The sequence below is a fragment of the Lineus longissimus genome, chromosome 11 (genome assembly GCF_910592395.1).
Source record: "Lineus longissimus chromosome 11, tnLinLong1.2, whole genome shotgun sequence".
Lineage (NCBI taxonomy): Eukaryota > Metazoa > Nemertea > Pilidiophora > Heteronemertea > Lineidae > Lineus > Lineus longissimus.
Window position 1 is genome coordinate 8868026 of NC_088318.1, and position 17033 is coordinate 8885058.

The 17033-nt window shown below is 40.5% G+C and overlaps 1 protein-coding gene across 4 annotated transcripts in view; it reads left to right on the plus strand.

The window, feature by feature from the left end:
* The window catches only part of LOC135495767 (calcium-transporting ATPase type 2C member 1-like), a 465754-nt gene that overhangs the window by 445968 nt on the left and 2753 nt on the right, over positions 1-17033 (plus strand). The window lies entirely within an intron of this gene.

The following is a 17033-nucleotide window of genomic DNA, read 5'->3' on the forward strand; positions in this document are numbered from 1 at the left end:
TCCTCGCTAAATGAATTTCCTTCTTTTTTGGCGTATACCGACCGGAATAAGTCCGCTTCTGTGTCATGGAGGGAAGAATAAGTCGCACTATACATCAAAGCGACTGACCCTAACCATGCCTTTAACAATATCAGTATTATTGTTCCTGGGACCTTTATTCCTCGGACTAACAATTCGTTCATACCTGTGGTTATCGGCAATCAATATTTCCAAAGATGTTAAACGTGTTAGCTTTTTTATTTCAGCATACTGGCCCGAAATGGAAAACAATTTGAACACCTTGTTCCTTGAGCGCAGACGACTTGGTTTCCCTGTTGCCGACTACCGGGGAGATTTTGCCGACCTCATCAGAGACGCTGATTTTGATGTCATCATGAACATGAATGAGACGTTCGTGTTGTTTGATATGGTGCCAAGATCAACAATGGAAGCGACTGGGTCTCAGAATGTTGACATTAGATCATCCCAAGGCAACCCGAAACTTGGATGCATGGTGACTCTAGTAGTTACGACAGACGGACGAAAAGGACGAGCCGAGGTCAACTTCAGAGGCTTGGTACCAGATGGTGACGTCATTCGGCAGCTTCAGGTGGATGCTCCAGACAATGTGCGAGTGAGTATTGGCATAGAATACAAATCCGTGCTTGTAGTACAGGACATGTACCTGACGTCATCAGTGTTGTCATTGACGGTCATTCTAGTTAATGGTAGTATTTTTTAGGAAAATCAGAACTTCTATGACTAAAATTATTATAGGTTTGTCATGGATGGAACCAAAACATTGTGCAAGTCTAACTGTTCAGAAAAGTAATGTAAATGTTCATACTTGTTGTTTATTTTTCCAGGCAACTAGTAGTCCACAGGGTTGGGCCCGACACCAATCGCTAATCGAGTGGTTGCAGGCCCTTATTGTGCCATTTGTAGCAGGGGCCACGTTCCTGTTACTTTTAGACAGGTATCCGGTGCATCGAAATCACCAATTTCGTGATGCAATCACCGCAGAGAATGGGACAGACACTTTCATCCCAGGACGGTGTACTTCGCTGCTGCAGCCCTTGGACTTGACCGTAAACAGGAGCTTCAAGTGTCACCTGAGGACCATTTGGAAAGTGTGGAAAATCGGCCACACCGATGATCAAGAACATTGTGAGCGGATCACCAGGCGGGATGTGGTCAGGATGATCAGCCTCGGCTGGGAAAGGGTCACACAACAGACAATTATGAACGGTTGGAGAGCCAGTGGCCTAGTTCCTGAGGACAATGACGAAGTCGGGGAGGGGGTAGAGATGGTAAATGATGAGCTTGAGCAGTTTGTTGAGGGGATTGAGTTTTCGGAAGGAGAAGAGGATGATGATGTTTTTGATGATGACGTGTAAATCCCGTTTGGATAATAAAAATTGATTGGTAAATTGATAAGTAAATCTGTTCTTTAATTTATTCGTTGACAGCAAGACTTCTTTATTGGGACATTCTGCAGACCCATGAAGCTGGCTTTATCATAGACCCTAGATTAGAAATTTCTGGTCAACGAACACTATAGGCATGAAAAGAGGACGCTAGTTGTATTGTATTCATTCATTCAGTACAGGACTACCCATGTCAATGTTCATGTCTTTTATCCACTAACGTGGAAGGCATTGGCATTGACCACGAAAAGGGAGTCAATTATCAGCTGTGGCTGTTCTTTCTAATGTTCGCCTGCCACCAGTGAAATCGGCCTATTCATTTGGACTTAGTCATTTTACGATTCAGCCGCGCTCGGTTAAGTGGGAGAAGACAGTATGTTTCTTCTGGCTGCAAAGATCCTTGCCAATTCAGTCATTAACCAAGATATAAAAGGCATGAAAATAGACAACTCAGAAAATTTAATTAGCCAATATGTGGACGATACAACTCTATTTCTTAACAATACAGAACACAACAATAGATCCTGTATGAACCTCCTGGATCGTTTTTCAGAAGTGATAGGATTAATAATAAATTACACCAAAACATTAGCTATTAAGATTGGGCTTACTGAACAACCGTTACTCATTGAACACCTGGTCTTCAATTATGATGGCTTTCAGTGGGTGTCTTGTTCCACAACCATGAGTGAGTGTAATGTTAGTGTTGTTGCGACATAGGACGCATGGGAAAGGAAGGGAATGCAGGGAGACTACCGATAAAGCAACAGCCCTTCTAACGACCGATCGGGGGTGTTACCATCGGTGAAGTACTGATATAAATTACGACTTTGTTGAGGAAAATTTCAGTGAAAAAAACTATATAGACAAAATTAGGGAAGTTTCGAAACTACTAAATACCAGGACAGGGAGAAATCTAACTATGTATGGGAAAATTTGCATTATCAGGTCATTAGCACTATCTAAATTATTACATCTGTTTACAGCACTGCCAAATCCACCAAAAGAATGTTTTAAAGAGCTAAAAAAGATCTGCTTTCCATTTTGTTGTCCCAGATGAATTTAAAAGATAAAAAGAACAACGTTGTGTAATGATTATGATGATGGTGGTTAAAAAATGGTAAATGTAAAATATCTCTGTATTGCACAAAAAATGACTTGGATAATGAAAGTACATGATGATCTAAACTTTTCTGACTGGAAAACTCTTTTCTGACATTGCTAAACATGGTTGAAATTTGATCTGGCTTTCAAGAGACCAACACCCAAATTTTAAACAAACTTTAAACCCATTCTTGCAAGAGGTCTATGAAGGTTTGATTACTATGGCTGGTTCAAAAGAAGAACATCCTCTTAAAAAATTGATTTTTTGAATTTTCATAATGATAATATTGAAATAAACAACAAAACAATCTTCTATAATGATTGGTTCTTACATGACATTAAGTATTTAAATGATCTGGTGGATGAAGCTGGGAACTTCTATACATGGGGGCCATTCTCAAGAAAATATGGTATTCAAACAGGACCTTTCAAACTAGTAGCTGTGCTACACGCAGTACCAAAAAACTGGAAGAAAAGAATAAAAAAGTGGGATATAGAATATTACCTGTCAATAGCTGACTATACAAATGTTGCCTCACAAACACCCCCCCCCCCCTTCGAGGACCATTGCCTCCCCAAGGGCGAAAAAGCTAGCCACAGCCATCTAAAACTCAACTTGCATACTGCCACCACATGTTGCTAGTTAGATATGCTAGCAAGCAGCAACGACCATTGTAAGCGTGATAGCTTTTTATAAAGACTGAGCGCTAATTTAGACAAAAACTGAAAGGCCTGAAAACACACCAATGTGTTTCACACAGTGTTTTATCGCGACGTGGGAAAAAACCTTTGTTCGAAGGCATCTTTGTCAAAATTGATTTTATTATCTTAAATTAATGCACATTCAATAACATTTAATTACAACTTGAAATCATACTTGTAGCTGTACCGGTTGATGTGTAATACACAAAAGCACTCCTCAAAACAACTGTATTTCTATTAGGTTTTGAATCTTCGATTGTGTTTTTCTCGGAACGACCAAAATGTCAGATGCAACCAGATTCTGGCAGTGACGCGACATATGACATAGCCAAGAATCCAGGGTCTATGGTGCAGCCATTTTGAATTCCTAATCAAGTTGACCCCCGTTTTAGAGGTTGAGTCAATGGGGCTAAATTTTCACAATTTTAAATGTTAACGATTTTAAACCTTTTAGGATTTACGAGGACTAAATTCAGCGTTTAAGATCATAACTTGAAGGTTAATGCATTAGAAAGGAAATGTTCACAAGATTAAATTTGTTGTTTGACCCTCTAATAGCGAAAATAGCAAAAATAAAACTGGCAATAATTTCAAGGTTTACCGTACACGATTTACACAGTGTGTAGCAATAATCTATGTCCTCCAGATTGAATCTGGGGTACGTAATGTTTGCGATATTACTCAAGTTTTTGTAAAATTCTCGTTCGTTCTGCATCATTTGATTTTTTTTCCCTGCCTATATCAGAGAGTGCATATCAGTGAACACACTCATTGAGACCATTTTCACGATTGAACAAAATACACTGCTTTAACATCGAATTTTCGTTGATTTGTATGTTCAAAATGTGATTTGTTTTAATAACTTCTTAAGTATGTGCGCATTTTGCGCTGTATCATTAATTGGTGATCAAGCATCTAGTTAATGAGGTATCGCCTTCAGAATCTGAAGTAACGAAAGTGTACGCAGATGTACACATATTGGTGTACGCTGATCTACGCAAAAAGCACGAAAGTGAAAGCATGCAAGAGGACCAACTACGTCTTTCAAAATAAAGTCAAATTTGCCTATCAATATTCTACCGAAAGGCATTTTAAATGAAAATGTCATTTGAAATGATATAATATAAAACAGTCTGAAGGGTGTCAGTGACCAGTTGCTGAAAAAATAGATTTTGGGTCAAGTTCCTTCGTCAATTAATTGTCAGACAGAAAAAAAATTTGAGGCAGTCGACATATTGTCTGGAAATGAGTAATGTTGTACTGAAACTTAATCAGCACTGTCTAGATGAACGAGAGCCATGTCCCCTCCAAATACTAAAGGTATACAGGAGTTCTTTGGCGCACGTCAAAAACGTGTTTTCCCAGCAATGCGCCGAGTCACATCTGAGAACTTATACTCTTAAGTCTACAGACATGATAGTGGTGGATGTACGTGTCTTTGATTCAAACAATCAATAGCTTTTTTGCTCACAGTAGGGGCGTCTATACAACACCACAGTGTCTATCGTCTGTCGTCCGTCAGCGTCGTCATATCCTATTTTATTAAAAGAAGTGGCACGTTTCTTAACCGCTGAAGCTATGAACTTAAAACTTTGCACGCAGGTGACCTCTAACAATGAATTTCGGTCCGATCTGATCCTTGACTTTGCCACCAGGGGGCCAGAAGCGGAAACCTAAAAAGTGTGATATCACCCTTATGAGTGACTCGTTTTTCAATAAAATTTTTATGGTAGATTCTCCTAGCAAGGACACATCACATAACATGCAGATTTTTAACTTGACCTAATTTTCAAAGTCAAAGAGGTCAATTAGCCACCAGGGGGCCAGAAGCGGAAACCTAACAAGTGTGATATCTCCCTTATGAGGTCTCGTTAGGGAGTCTTACCCAAATGTACGCGATGATGACGTGCCCCATTAACAGGACGTAACATCTATTTTAAAATGCGTTTCCAAAGTGAATGCATGAGGACAACCCATTTGTGTCGTATATCACTGGAAACGCCCGATTCCCCTGATTCTGCAGGTGTTAAATCGGGCATTTTAGTTCTTTAAATAAATAATAAGCGTCGCATTTGCTCCTAGCTCTGTTCACCATCCCATATGGCAATATTGCTAATTGGGCCGGACAATCACGAGAAACCCCAAATATTATACTTTTCTTCCTGAATAATTCTTACAGTGACCATTCTCCCATGAAAGACTTCTTGTGCTACACAAAAATAAAAAAAAATCGAGGGTCAACCATTGAATTTTTGAGATATGTTGAATTTTGCACAAATCAGCGAAAAATGCACCAACTGGCACTGGACGGCATTTCAACACGGGGCTGACGCACATCCCAATTTCAATGTACACATACGTCGGGAACATCATTATATCCGTAGTTTCTTGTTAGCCGCCTATTGAGTAGCGCTCTAGGTTTCAGAAACTCCAAAAAAACATGTCTTTGCCAAAACAACTGCTGAATCAACACTGACATACTGTGAGGACCGAGAAATCAATGTTTTTAGGAACTACGGTTAGGGGTTGGCCGCGCATGAATACAAAAAAGTCCCTAATGAGACCTTAAGGTAAGGTTGACATTACCCTGACAGCGGAGCTTACGGTTTGTACTGGAACTGGCCGAAAGTAGTTCCAGCAAAATAGTTGCATTTTCATCCGAATTTGCTGTAGTTGGGCTAGAAAATGTGCCAGGATACCACTATTTTGAACTCTTGTTTCGATTGGATTAAAGCTATTCACAGCAGAAAAAGTAAACGCCCCGTAATTGGCAGTAATTGGCAGATTTTAAGCTGGAAATTGTCGTCTGGTCGAAAGTGCAAAACAGCCTCGATCTTACCTGTCTCTGTAATGTACTGAACGCGCTACACATAAGGCACTGCCCTGAGGCATCGCAGTCGAGGCTGATAAAGTGATGGCCATTTTGCGAATCTATATAGAGTGTGTACATTCACTTCAAAACATAGTTCCAATCTAAATTTTTCATAACGAGCAGTTAGAAAGTGGTATTTCGCCTATATTTTGATTCGCAATTTTAACATGTCGTTTTGTGGGGTTATTTTGTCTAATTCTTATTAATATTGCCGATAAAAGACACGTAGAACAAAAACCCAGATTCATATGCTCAGTTCATCTCCGTACGGTAGACGTTTTGACAAAAAACCAGGGTGAGTTTTCTCTGTAATTTCTCTTGATTTGCTAGGTACAATTGGCCATGACAACTGTTATTTGAAAAGTCATAGTATAGAATGACTCCCGTAGCTTGTTTACATAGGAAGTGTTACCGTTTTTGGCTTTCTGTCTCGTTAAATTTGCTCAGTCATTGAGTCGAAGTGGAAGATCAAAACACACATGAACGCCATAGTACATTTTATACACAAAATGGTGTTGCAAAAAATTCTTCCCAATCATCAGAATGAAATAATCGTAATACTTCACAATAATCTATTACACATAAATATAACAACTGCAGGAGAATGACTTTGAAATCCAGACAAAACTTTGTTGTAAGAATAGCCTCTTTGTATTTATAAACATCATCGACGTAATCAAAACAAACCCGAACGCTAGATAGACGAACAAACATGGTGGACCGCTTCACAAGAAGTTGACGTTTCCTCATGTTTCTTGTCAAAATAACAATGATATCGTAGACCTTTGATAGTGACACTGGTCAGAGTACACAAATAATAGCGACGAAGTAGTCTGCTGGAATTGCGAGGTATTTTTAGCGAACAATAAAACTGCCATTCTCAGTCTGTGCTGATATGGAAAACCGTGAAGAGCTGCATGAACTGGGCCTACATTATTTACCATACATTACAGTTACATACCCGACCCGGAACATGAACAAATGCAATACTCTGCAACATATGTGTAGGGAAGTAAAGTATGCATTGCAAGCCATGTGTCCAAACTCTACCAAGGTGAACGTTAGTAAATAAGGGTGAACTTTTTCAAATTTAACTTTATTTTATCCCCCCCCCCCCCACCAGTTCACTAGTTTTTCACAAAAGTTTTGATCTTTTTTTGTACATTTATGTTTTACCTTACCGCCAACATCAACAGCAAACCATACAGGGTTGTATATCCTCTCACGGTTTTCTCGTATCAGCACAGACTGCTCATTGTTTTGGTAACATAATCGGGAATGTTAATAATAAATATCTTATTTGGATGGTGTTTTTTTTACAAAGTGCTATTTTTTCTCATGTTCACAGGATGATGCAGTCTATCATCGACGAGTCATTCCGGTGGTCTCCACTGGCAAAGTGGTGTTACTGTGCATGCTGTGGAACTGGTGACACAAAATCAATCCACCAGTCAGCTATGAGGTTGACAGGATCAGGAAAGAAGACGCTGTATCTTAGCTGACTCGTCCTTCACGTTTTGGTCTTGTTTTACTGTATTATACAAGTTGATTGAATAAAGAAGCCTTGAAATTGAATAGGCATCTCTGAATTTTTATTCATTATAATATTAAAAAATAAAGCTTGCCTATTAAACCTTAATGGTTCTTGAACATGCAACCTTTAACCCTTATACTAGTGTTATGCTCGACCTTAGGTCGAGTTAAAATTCCTACCCCTTTACTGTCGCGCTCGACCCTGGGTCGAGAGAGAGGTTAATGCCTCAGAAAATAAATTATCCATGGCGCATTTGGAGTCCTTTATGTTTAGTTTATCCGCCAGTGTAAAGACGTGTAAAAGATCATTTGATACCAGGAAACCAAATTGTTTCTACATGAAAATTTCCCGCAACTTGCAACTGGAAGTCAAGCAACTTTTCAGAAGAGGTCGGGCAAGGGGTATGGTGATGTAAGAGACGTCATCATGCCTCATGTCAAAATCAAGTAAGAGACCGCATTGTCACCTTAATGATATGAGACAAGAGGGTGATGTCACAATCAAGTAATTGACCACATTGTAGCCTGATCGATATAAGAGAAGAGCGTGAAGTGTGAGACGTTATCATGCCTGATGTCACAATCAAGTAGGCTTTGTTGTAGCCTGATTGATAAAGAGAAGCAGGTGATGCAAGAGACGAAGGCATCATGCCTCATGTCACAATCAAGTAAGAGACCGCATTGTAGCCTGATTGATACGAGAGTAGAGAGGGTGATGTTAGAGGCATCATGCCTTATGTCACAATCTAGAGACTACATTGTAGCCTTATGGGAGGGAATAGGGCAGTGTCACAAGAACTGAACTCAAGGTAATGAACAAGAGATTTCTACTGACCTACTTTTATGACCTTCTGCCCTACTTTGAGACTGTTATAGCTAAAGTAGTCGTGTTTGGTATCGAACTAAAGATAATGAGCAATAACCCATTTTCATTACCAATGACCTACTTGGAGATGGTAACAGCGAAAGGTGTTATCCGTGTTTGATATCAAACTAAAAGTGTTTAAGAGTAGGTTTACGATGATATACTTTTATGACTCACTAAACAACTTGAACACTGTTAGAGGAAGGCAGTCACATTAATGGTATCAAACTAAAGGTATTGAAAGAGCAGTTTTTCGCTGACCTGCTGAAACACAGTTGGAGCAAAGGCACTGAAGGTATTGAAGAGCAGTTGTGACAAAAGAACCCCTCAACTACTTCATTCACTGCAGTTCAAATGAAACCTTCACAACTGTCATCCACCCTAGGGGTCAAATTCATTAGATGTGTGTAACTTCTCCCTTATTAGTTATAGGGCCTATTCATATTCTGTGAAGATTTACATGAAGGACCTGAATCCGTCTATTCAGTAGTTAAACGCTGTTTTAAGCTGAACGCTCTTCATGAATTTGGCCCCATTTGTCTAGGCTTGATTCCATCTAGTCTGTCCACATCTCCCTGTCTACCATAAACGTACATTCTGGTACTCGCATATACTACTTGCTGCATTTTCTTGTCATTATAGACCCCACATACAACAAATGTGGGGTCTATATTGAGATTACTCGGAGAAGGTACTAGGCTTCTGCATTCTTCCCAGGTTATATTATGGAGGTAGTCCAGCAAAACTGCTATTTCAACTAAAAAACTGTCACCCCTGTCCCATCAAACTAAACTCGATCTAGTGCACCTGGCAAAGATTTTTTCGAGATTCGTATAATTTTGATGACATTGAAGCGTTTTTATGCGCCGATTTTCTAATTTGCTTTCAAATCTCCGGCACAATTCTGTCAATCACACGTATATTAGCATAAGCTCCGCCCCGTAATGGTGACGTCATATCCTCATGCATCATGGCGGCAGTATCTCTTTGCCGAAGTGGCGAGCTGTCGAGTATTTTGAGCAAAGAACGACGGTTGACATGGTTGAATGAAGCAATAAAATAAAGGAATAGCCTTAAATGCTTATCGATGATCCATCCTGCCCATCTGAAAAGGTTAGGGTGCTGTTTAAATGTTACTGAGCATGTGATTTTGAGAAAGCGCGAGCGTGTTTGTCCCGAAATAGATCATCCGCGAAATGGAATAGACTTCACTCCTCCATACGTGTACTGTGTGGGCCGGTGGGGGCTATCAAATTTGCTGACAAGCAAATTTCAAATTTCTAGTTCATCTCATTCCTTGCTATTAAATTCCGCCAGCGTAGCTATTCAGGCCGCCAGGCCTCTAGTTATGCCCCCGCCAATGCGTAAAGCATTGCGGAGGCATTATGTTTTACCGATGTCCGTCAGGCATCAGGCATCTGTAAACTTTTCGTTTCTGGTCATTTTTAAGGAGAACGCTTTTAGCGATAACCACGAAACATTTTTTGTGGGTTGACCTTTACTAAAGGAAGGTTTCTTTTGAAAACGGGCTTGTTGTGATTCTCGTTAAGGCCTCCAGGGTGGCGTGCTGGAAATTGGTTTCCGTCAATTTCGAGGAGAACTGTTTGTCCGATCAAATTCATTTTTGGTATGTACGTTGGGGGTGTCTAGAGGAAGGTTCCTTTCGAAAACAGGCTCATCCTGATTGTCAATATGGCCACCTGGGCAGCATGCTTGAAATCGGTTTCCGTCAATTTTGAGGAGAACCGTTCGTCCGATCAAATTAATTTTTGGTATGTACGTTGGGGGTGACTAGAGGAAGGTTCCTTTCGAAAACAGGCTCGTTCCGATTGTCAATATGGCAACCAGGGCGGTATGCTTGAAATCAGTTTCCGTCAATTTCGAGGAGAACCGTTCGTCCGATCAAATTGTTTTTCGGTATGTACGTTGGGGGTGACTAGAGGAAGGTTCCTTTTGAAAACAGGCTCATTCGGATTGTCAATATGGCCACCAGGGCGGCGTGCTTGAAATCGGTGTCCGTCAATTGCGAGGAGAACCATTTTTCTGATCAAATTCATTTTTATCCCCCCGCCAATTCATAATGCATTGCCGAGGCATTATGTTTTACCGATGTCTGTTCGTCCCGTCTCTGCGTCGGGCCGTCTGTGCATCCATTTGCCGTCTGTAAACTTTTCGTTTCCGCTCATTTTAACGAGAACGCTTTGAGTAATAACCATGTAACTTTTTATGTGGGTAGAAAAAGATAACATGTACAGCGGGCATTACTGACCAATAACTCTTTCACGATGTCAACTAAACCCAGTCAGCTATGACTCCAGCTGCCCGGTTGTCTGAAAAACACTTCACTTTCCTAATACACCAACTCAATGTGCTCACACGGGCATATGCCACGCCTTGCGTTGCTATTGTTTTAGTAGTTACAGACTAGCTCATATTAATATCAACACATGTGACTTGTGATATCTCCCAAAATACCAGACTGATTTCAATGTGGTTTGGACAGGGTTTCCACACAAATCTTATTGTCTATATGAACATTCTAATCTGAATGAAATGCGTCATTGTTGTCACTATGTAATCAACCATTTGAAAAAGGTCCACAAAATAACTTTCTTTTTTCAGGAAAAATTCCACTAAAAAACCAATAGTGTTGTAGTGCAGCAATCTGGGGTGTTTTCATGTTGATATCATATCTTGATTTCGAGCTATCCTGCTTTTTCTGCAGAAACTAGCATATACCCGTGGCGAGGGCTGTTTGAGGTATTAAAATCGGATTGTGTGGGTGCTGGTATGTTGTGGGTTTGGTGTAAATGGGGTGCTGGTTTGTGAGTAAAATCTCCGGGCATTATCTATATTTACGTCAATGGCGACAGTGGTATATTGATATTGATAGATGATATGTTACTCAGAGTCATAAAATTTCCACTGTTTTTCTGTGTAAAATGTCTCCAGTGTTGTTGTTGTTGCTAACAGTAAACTATGATGCGGCCTTACTGGAATCCCCTACTTACTTATACTTCTAACAACAACAACACACAACTACTGCAACTACCAACTGGAAGACATTTTTTCCTGCACCTTAGAGGCATAGTCGATTAATATTCATACTAATTAATATTCATGACGTCATTCTCAATTTTCATTGGTTCTTCCAAATAAGGCTCGACGAATGAGCATCGATGATAAGTCTTCCGGCAACAAAAACACGTGCTTAGCGCAATGACAGTTCAGAAACATTTAGTACAGGGTAAACCATAATGAATGTAACAAAATGAATGTTTTGGATTGTATATTATGGTCCGTATATCATGGTCCATTGGTCCAGGGCCATGATGAGGGGGGGGCACACCCCTCTTTTCCCAAATCTGCATGGAAAACATGAGGTCGCAGGGAGGAGGGGGGGGGCAGTTCTCAGCCCACACTATTATTACAGGGCTTTGTACAGCCCTTCGAGTATAATACACGGGGGGGGGGGGGGCTGGTGATGCGAGTGGCGATGTGATGATCAATTCTGTTCTGGATGTACAAATAATTGCAAAACTTGCCCTTTCAATTAGTTGAACAGGACGTCATCATAGGTTACATGTTGCCAGTAGGCATAATGTGGAAGAGAAGTGATATAAAAAAAGTATGTAGCCTAGGCCTGCCCTAGGCCTAGCCTAGCTAGTATATAGCCTAAACATGAGATTTTCTCCGCTAGGCCTACATGTAGCCTACCTATCTGGCTGTAACATGCACATCATCATGACAATTGTCATAGCCAGCCTCCCTACACTGCATGTAAGTAGTCATCATACATACAGATGTCACACAGGACCACAGGCATGTACATCATGTACACGGTCTATACTACATACCTTTCTGACTTGTATGTTGGCCGAAATGATGGTCTAGTGCTTCGTGCCACTAACTGAACTTGCATGCATTGGCAATTTCATACGACCGTATGACCTCCTTCATTCGATCTTTATCTTTAGAATACTCATGAACTTGAATAAGACCATGATATAAAGAAATATCATGATCCCAATAGGCCTGCCACTGAGGCTGAATGACAGGCTCTTCCGCCATTTTGAACTCCCGCGAAAAATGTGACAGATAAACAGTGCCACGTGTGTATCTATTTTTATAACTATGTCACGTGACTATGCCTCTTAGGTGCAGGAAAAAATGCCTACCCATTTTTATAACTATGTCACGTGACTATGCCTCTAAGGTGCAGGAAAAAATGCCTACCCTGATCATGAAAACTGGACTACAAAATGCATGATATTGTCGCAATGACTTTGAGTACTTTATTCAAAGTACTCAAACATACCTATTAACCTCCCTTGTGTAAAACTACATATTGTTAGTTGATAATGGATGTCAGTAGAGGTAAAACCAGGCTTATTAAGGCATTCAACGCTAAGTGCAACTCGTCAATAGTGATGTCAGGTGACTATGCCTCTAAGGTGCAGGAAAAAATGCCTACCGTGATCATGAAAACTGGACTACAAAATGCACGATATTGGGTGATATGAATAAAGTCTAGCAATTGCTTTTACTTCAGTTTTGTTCAGAAAGGCCCAGTGTAAATGTACATGGAGTTTTAGATAAAAGCATTTGCTAGTCTTTATTCATATCACCCATTGTCGCAATGACTTTATTCAAAGTACTCAAACATACCTATTAACCTCACTTGTGTAAAACTACATCATGTCAGTTGATAATGGATGACAGTAGAGGTAAAACCAGGCTTATTAAGGCGTTCAATGCTAAGTGCAATTCGTCAATTATAATAGTAGATGTCAACATGCAATAGATACTATTTCTATTGACCTTTGAAATCTCCCCCAAAACTTTCACCACCTCAACGTTATACATGTATAGGGTCCTGTGTTAACCAGTAAAGTTTTAATAGGTTATTCTTTTTAGTATTCCAATTATTGCACAACAATATTCAAATCTCATTCAATGAAGTAGGGACTGAATTATCCCACTCATGGGCATACCTTTTTTAGGGTATTTGATACCGTAATGTAACTTGACATGTCAGTTATTACACTCCTACAGCTGTTGAATAGATGTGTTTTAGCAAGAATCACAAAGAATATTCTTTGTTAAATCTTGTTGGTAGTGTCTTTGGAAGTCTTTGTAGTCTTTGGAAATAATTGTGTGTAACCAGTTCCTTGGGGGAGTAGCCATGTTCTGACCTTACAGTCTAGTGGGACAGTTTTAGAAGTCACCACAAATATGAATTGGGTTGATTTTCAAACAGAAAAAGTATGTTATTTCAGAACCAGTGTAAGATATCAACATGAAAACACACCAGGCAGTCTTATTTTTGGACCTTTTGTAAATCGACGATTACATAATGAAGACAATAATGCACATCATTGTAATCCTCATGATCATACAGACACCAACATTCGCGACAACCCTGTGCAAACCTCATTGAAAACTGTTGAATAGTTAAGAATATATCATGAGTTGTAGGTGTTGATATTAATATGAGGTAGACTGTACTCCAAGAAAGGATTCATCACATGTCATACAGATTTTGATTTTACCTGCACTTTTCAAGGTCACAGAGGTCAAAGCGCATAAATTGGTTGTTCTGCCTTAACTATGGCACGTTTCTTAACTGCAGTGACCAATGATCTCACATTTAGTACACATTTACGGTACCCTATTGTCAGATGATCCCGGGGACTGATTCATCCCTGGGCCACCAGGGAGCCGAATCTGAATACCTTTAAAATGCAATTTTATTGCTGAACTACTTGCCCACCAATCTGATATCATGGGTACATCTAACCACCACGGTATGATATGTCACATCGGATTTTAAATTGATCTACTTTTCAAGGTCGCAGATATTAAATGGCATAACATTTTCATTTGGCTATACAGGGTGTATCAGAAAAAATTAGACTGTCGAAAAAATCATCATAAAATGAACATAGGGAGGAGTTTTGAAAAACTGGCTACAACCCTTTGTAGAAGGTATGATTCTGCATCGTATTATACCAGTGTCATCGTTAACACTTTACGTTCCAATGAGCATGGACAATTTGAAAAATTAAAGTCCTTTGCGCACGGGAATGTGAGGGTTAAAATTGGATGTGTCAAAGTGAATGAAAAATTTAGATGGAGTTTTACTCGCATGCCAAAGCGTTTTTTAAATAATTAACCCTTTCACCCTCTAATCCTGAAACAAAACTATCTCATTTCTGAGTGTAGATCTTCATCAAGGGGTTAACGCAATGGCATGAAGTGGTCGTGACCATAAGAACCATAAGTCCTATCTTGTCAATTTCATATTTTCTTCAAATAGCTACCTTATGTTGGTTAGATAATAGGCCTAACGTAATTCCTGGCCATAAATCTGTGAGCATCTGTGCATTTTGTCCTCACTGTTTGGCTTGTGTCCTGTGGTATGGATGCAAAATGGTCAGGCCACAGTACACCCCTCATCAGAGGTCTTTTCTGGTTACTGAATATCTCCAAACCAAAAGTGTCCCTACTGTTCTTGAGCGGTGCCAACGTCAATTTCCAAATGTGAGAGTTCCAAGTCATGCCACTGTCTTCAACAACGTCAATAAGTACCGTACTTCTGGAACCAGCCACAATCTCAACAAAGGGAGGTCGGGTCGACGAAGGACGGCACGTACTCCAGCCAACATTGAAGCAGTGAGGACCCTCCTCGACGAACACCATGTCGGACAAGAGAGAGAGGAGACCATCAGCTGCAGAAGGAACGGTCTTGGCATGTCGTCAACCACACTCAATCGTATCACGCGCCTTGACCTGCGATTCCACCCGTACCAAATGATTAAGAGGCATCAACTTCTTCCGGGCGATTTGGCACGTCGCCCACGATTCTGCCAGTGGTTGCTTGGACAGCGGCAACGTTTCCTCGATGACTTTATCATCGGAGATGAGTCTGGCTTCACCATGAATGCTTTTGTGAACAGCCATAAGGTAAGGGAATATCGCCCGAGGGGAGAGCAGCCACTTGATTTTGCATACGAGCGCAATGACGCCCGGCACAAGGTAACGGTCTGGATTGGCTTAGTCGGCAACGGAGCCATCGTCGGACCTTTCTTCTTTCGCCAAAACCTGAATGGCGAGGACTACCTCCAAATGATCAATGAACGTGTGGTTCCCGCTATCAACAGAATGCACAGGTTTAGGCCACAAGGAAGGGATGCCATCGAATTCCGGCGCGCTTGGTGGGCGCAGGATGGCGCGCCACCCCACAGACGGAGGGTTGTTACCGAGCGGCTGACAGAACTGTTCGGAGACAGAGTTGTTGCGTTGAACAGACCAGTGGAATGGCCTCCGCGGTCTCCCGACCTTACACCACTCGACTACTTCCTGTGGGGCCACCTTAAATCAAAGGTTTATGTCACACCCCCTGCCAACCTGGATGATCTTGAGAGAAGGATCACAGCCGAAGTTGAGATCTTAAGGGAAGACGGAGGGAGCGGTGATAAGGCGTGCTGTTGGGCACATGTTGCGAAGGGCACAAATCTGCGTTCAAAGAAACGGTGCCCACGTGGAGGACTAAGGAACTTTTGATTGTCCCATTGCACCATGACAGGAAATTCCAGAAAGTACGAGAACTTTGTAAGGAGAATTGTGTGATTTGACAGTTTAATTCATTGTACATTTACATGTACATGTACATTGTGAATGCTTTGTTAAAAATGCCAATGGGCTACTGTACAATTAGGTTATTTTTTCTTTTAAGTAATCTTCCTCAGCCGAACAATGACGGTGTACGCTTACATTCATGTAAACCTTACAGTCAGTACATGTAAAACAGTTTAAGTTTCTTGACCCCTTGATGAAGATCTACACTCAGAAATGAGATAGTTTTGTTTCAGGATTAGAGGGTGAAAGGGTTAATTATTTCAAAAACGCTTTGGCACGCGAGTACAACTCTATCTAAATTTTTCATTCACTTTGACACATCCAATTTTAACCCTCACATTCCCGTGCGCAAAGGACTTTAATTTTCAAAATTCAAACTGTCCATGCTCATTGTAACGTAAAGTGTTAACGATGACACTGGTATAATTCGATGCAAAATCACACCCTCTACAAAGGGGTGTAGCCAGTTTTTCGAAACTCCTCCCTATGTTAATTTTATGATGATTTTTTCGACAGTCTAATTTTTTCTGATACACCCTGTATACTAAACATGATTCTTAACCATCATGATTTGCAATTTGTCTACTAAATAACTTTACTCTGAGCACAATGGCCCCTGGCATTTGATTGATCATTTCGCACAACACCCGCACCCACTAAGCCAAATTCACCTTCATCATCTGTGGGCTGAGGGGTCATGATCATGTTGCACTGCAACTTTTCGTGTGTATTTGTGAACAATGATATAGTGCAATGGATTTATACTTTTTCTGCTTAATTTGAATTTCATGGCACATCTGGGTCGAATCATTGTGATAATTTTTCATGTCCATCACCTCATCTGCCAAGTCTGAATAAATTATCCAGTTGATCACAAAGGACCATTCGGTTTTGCTGGAGTACCGGACAA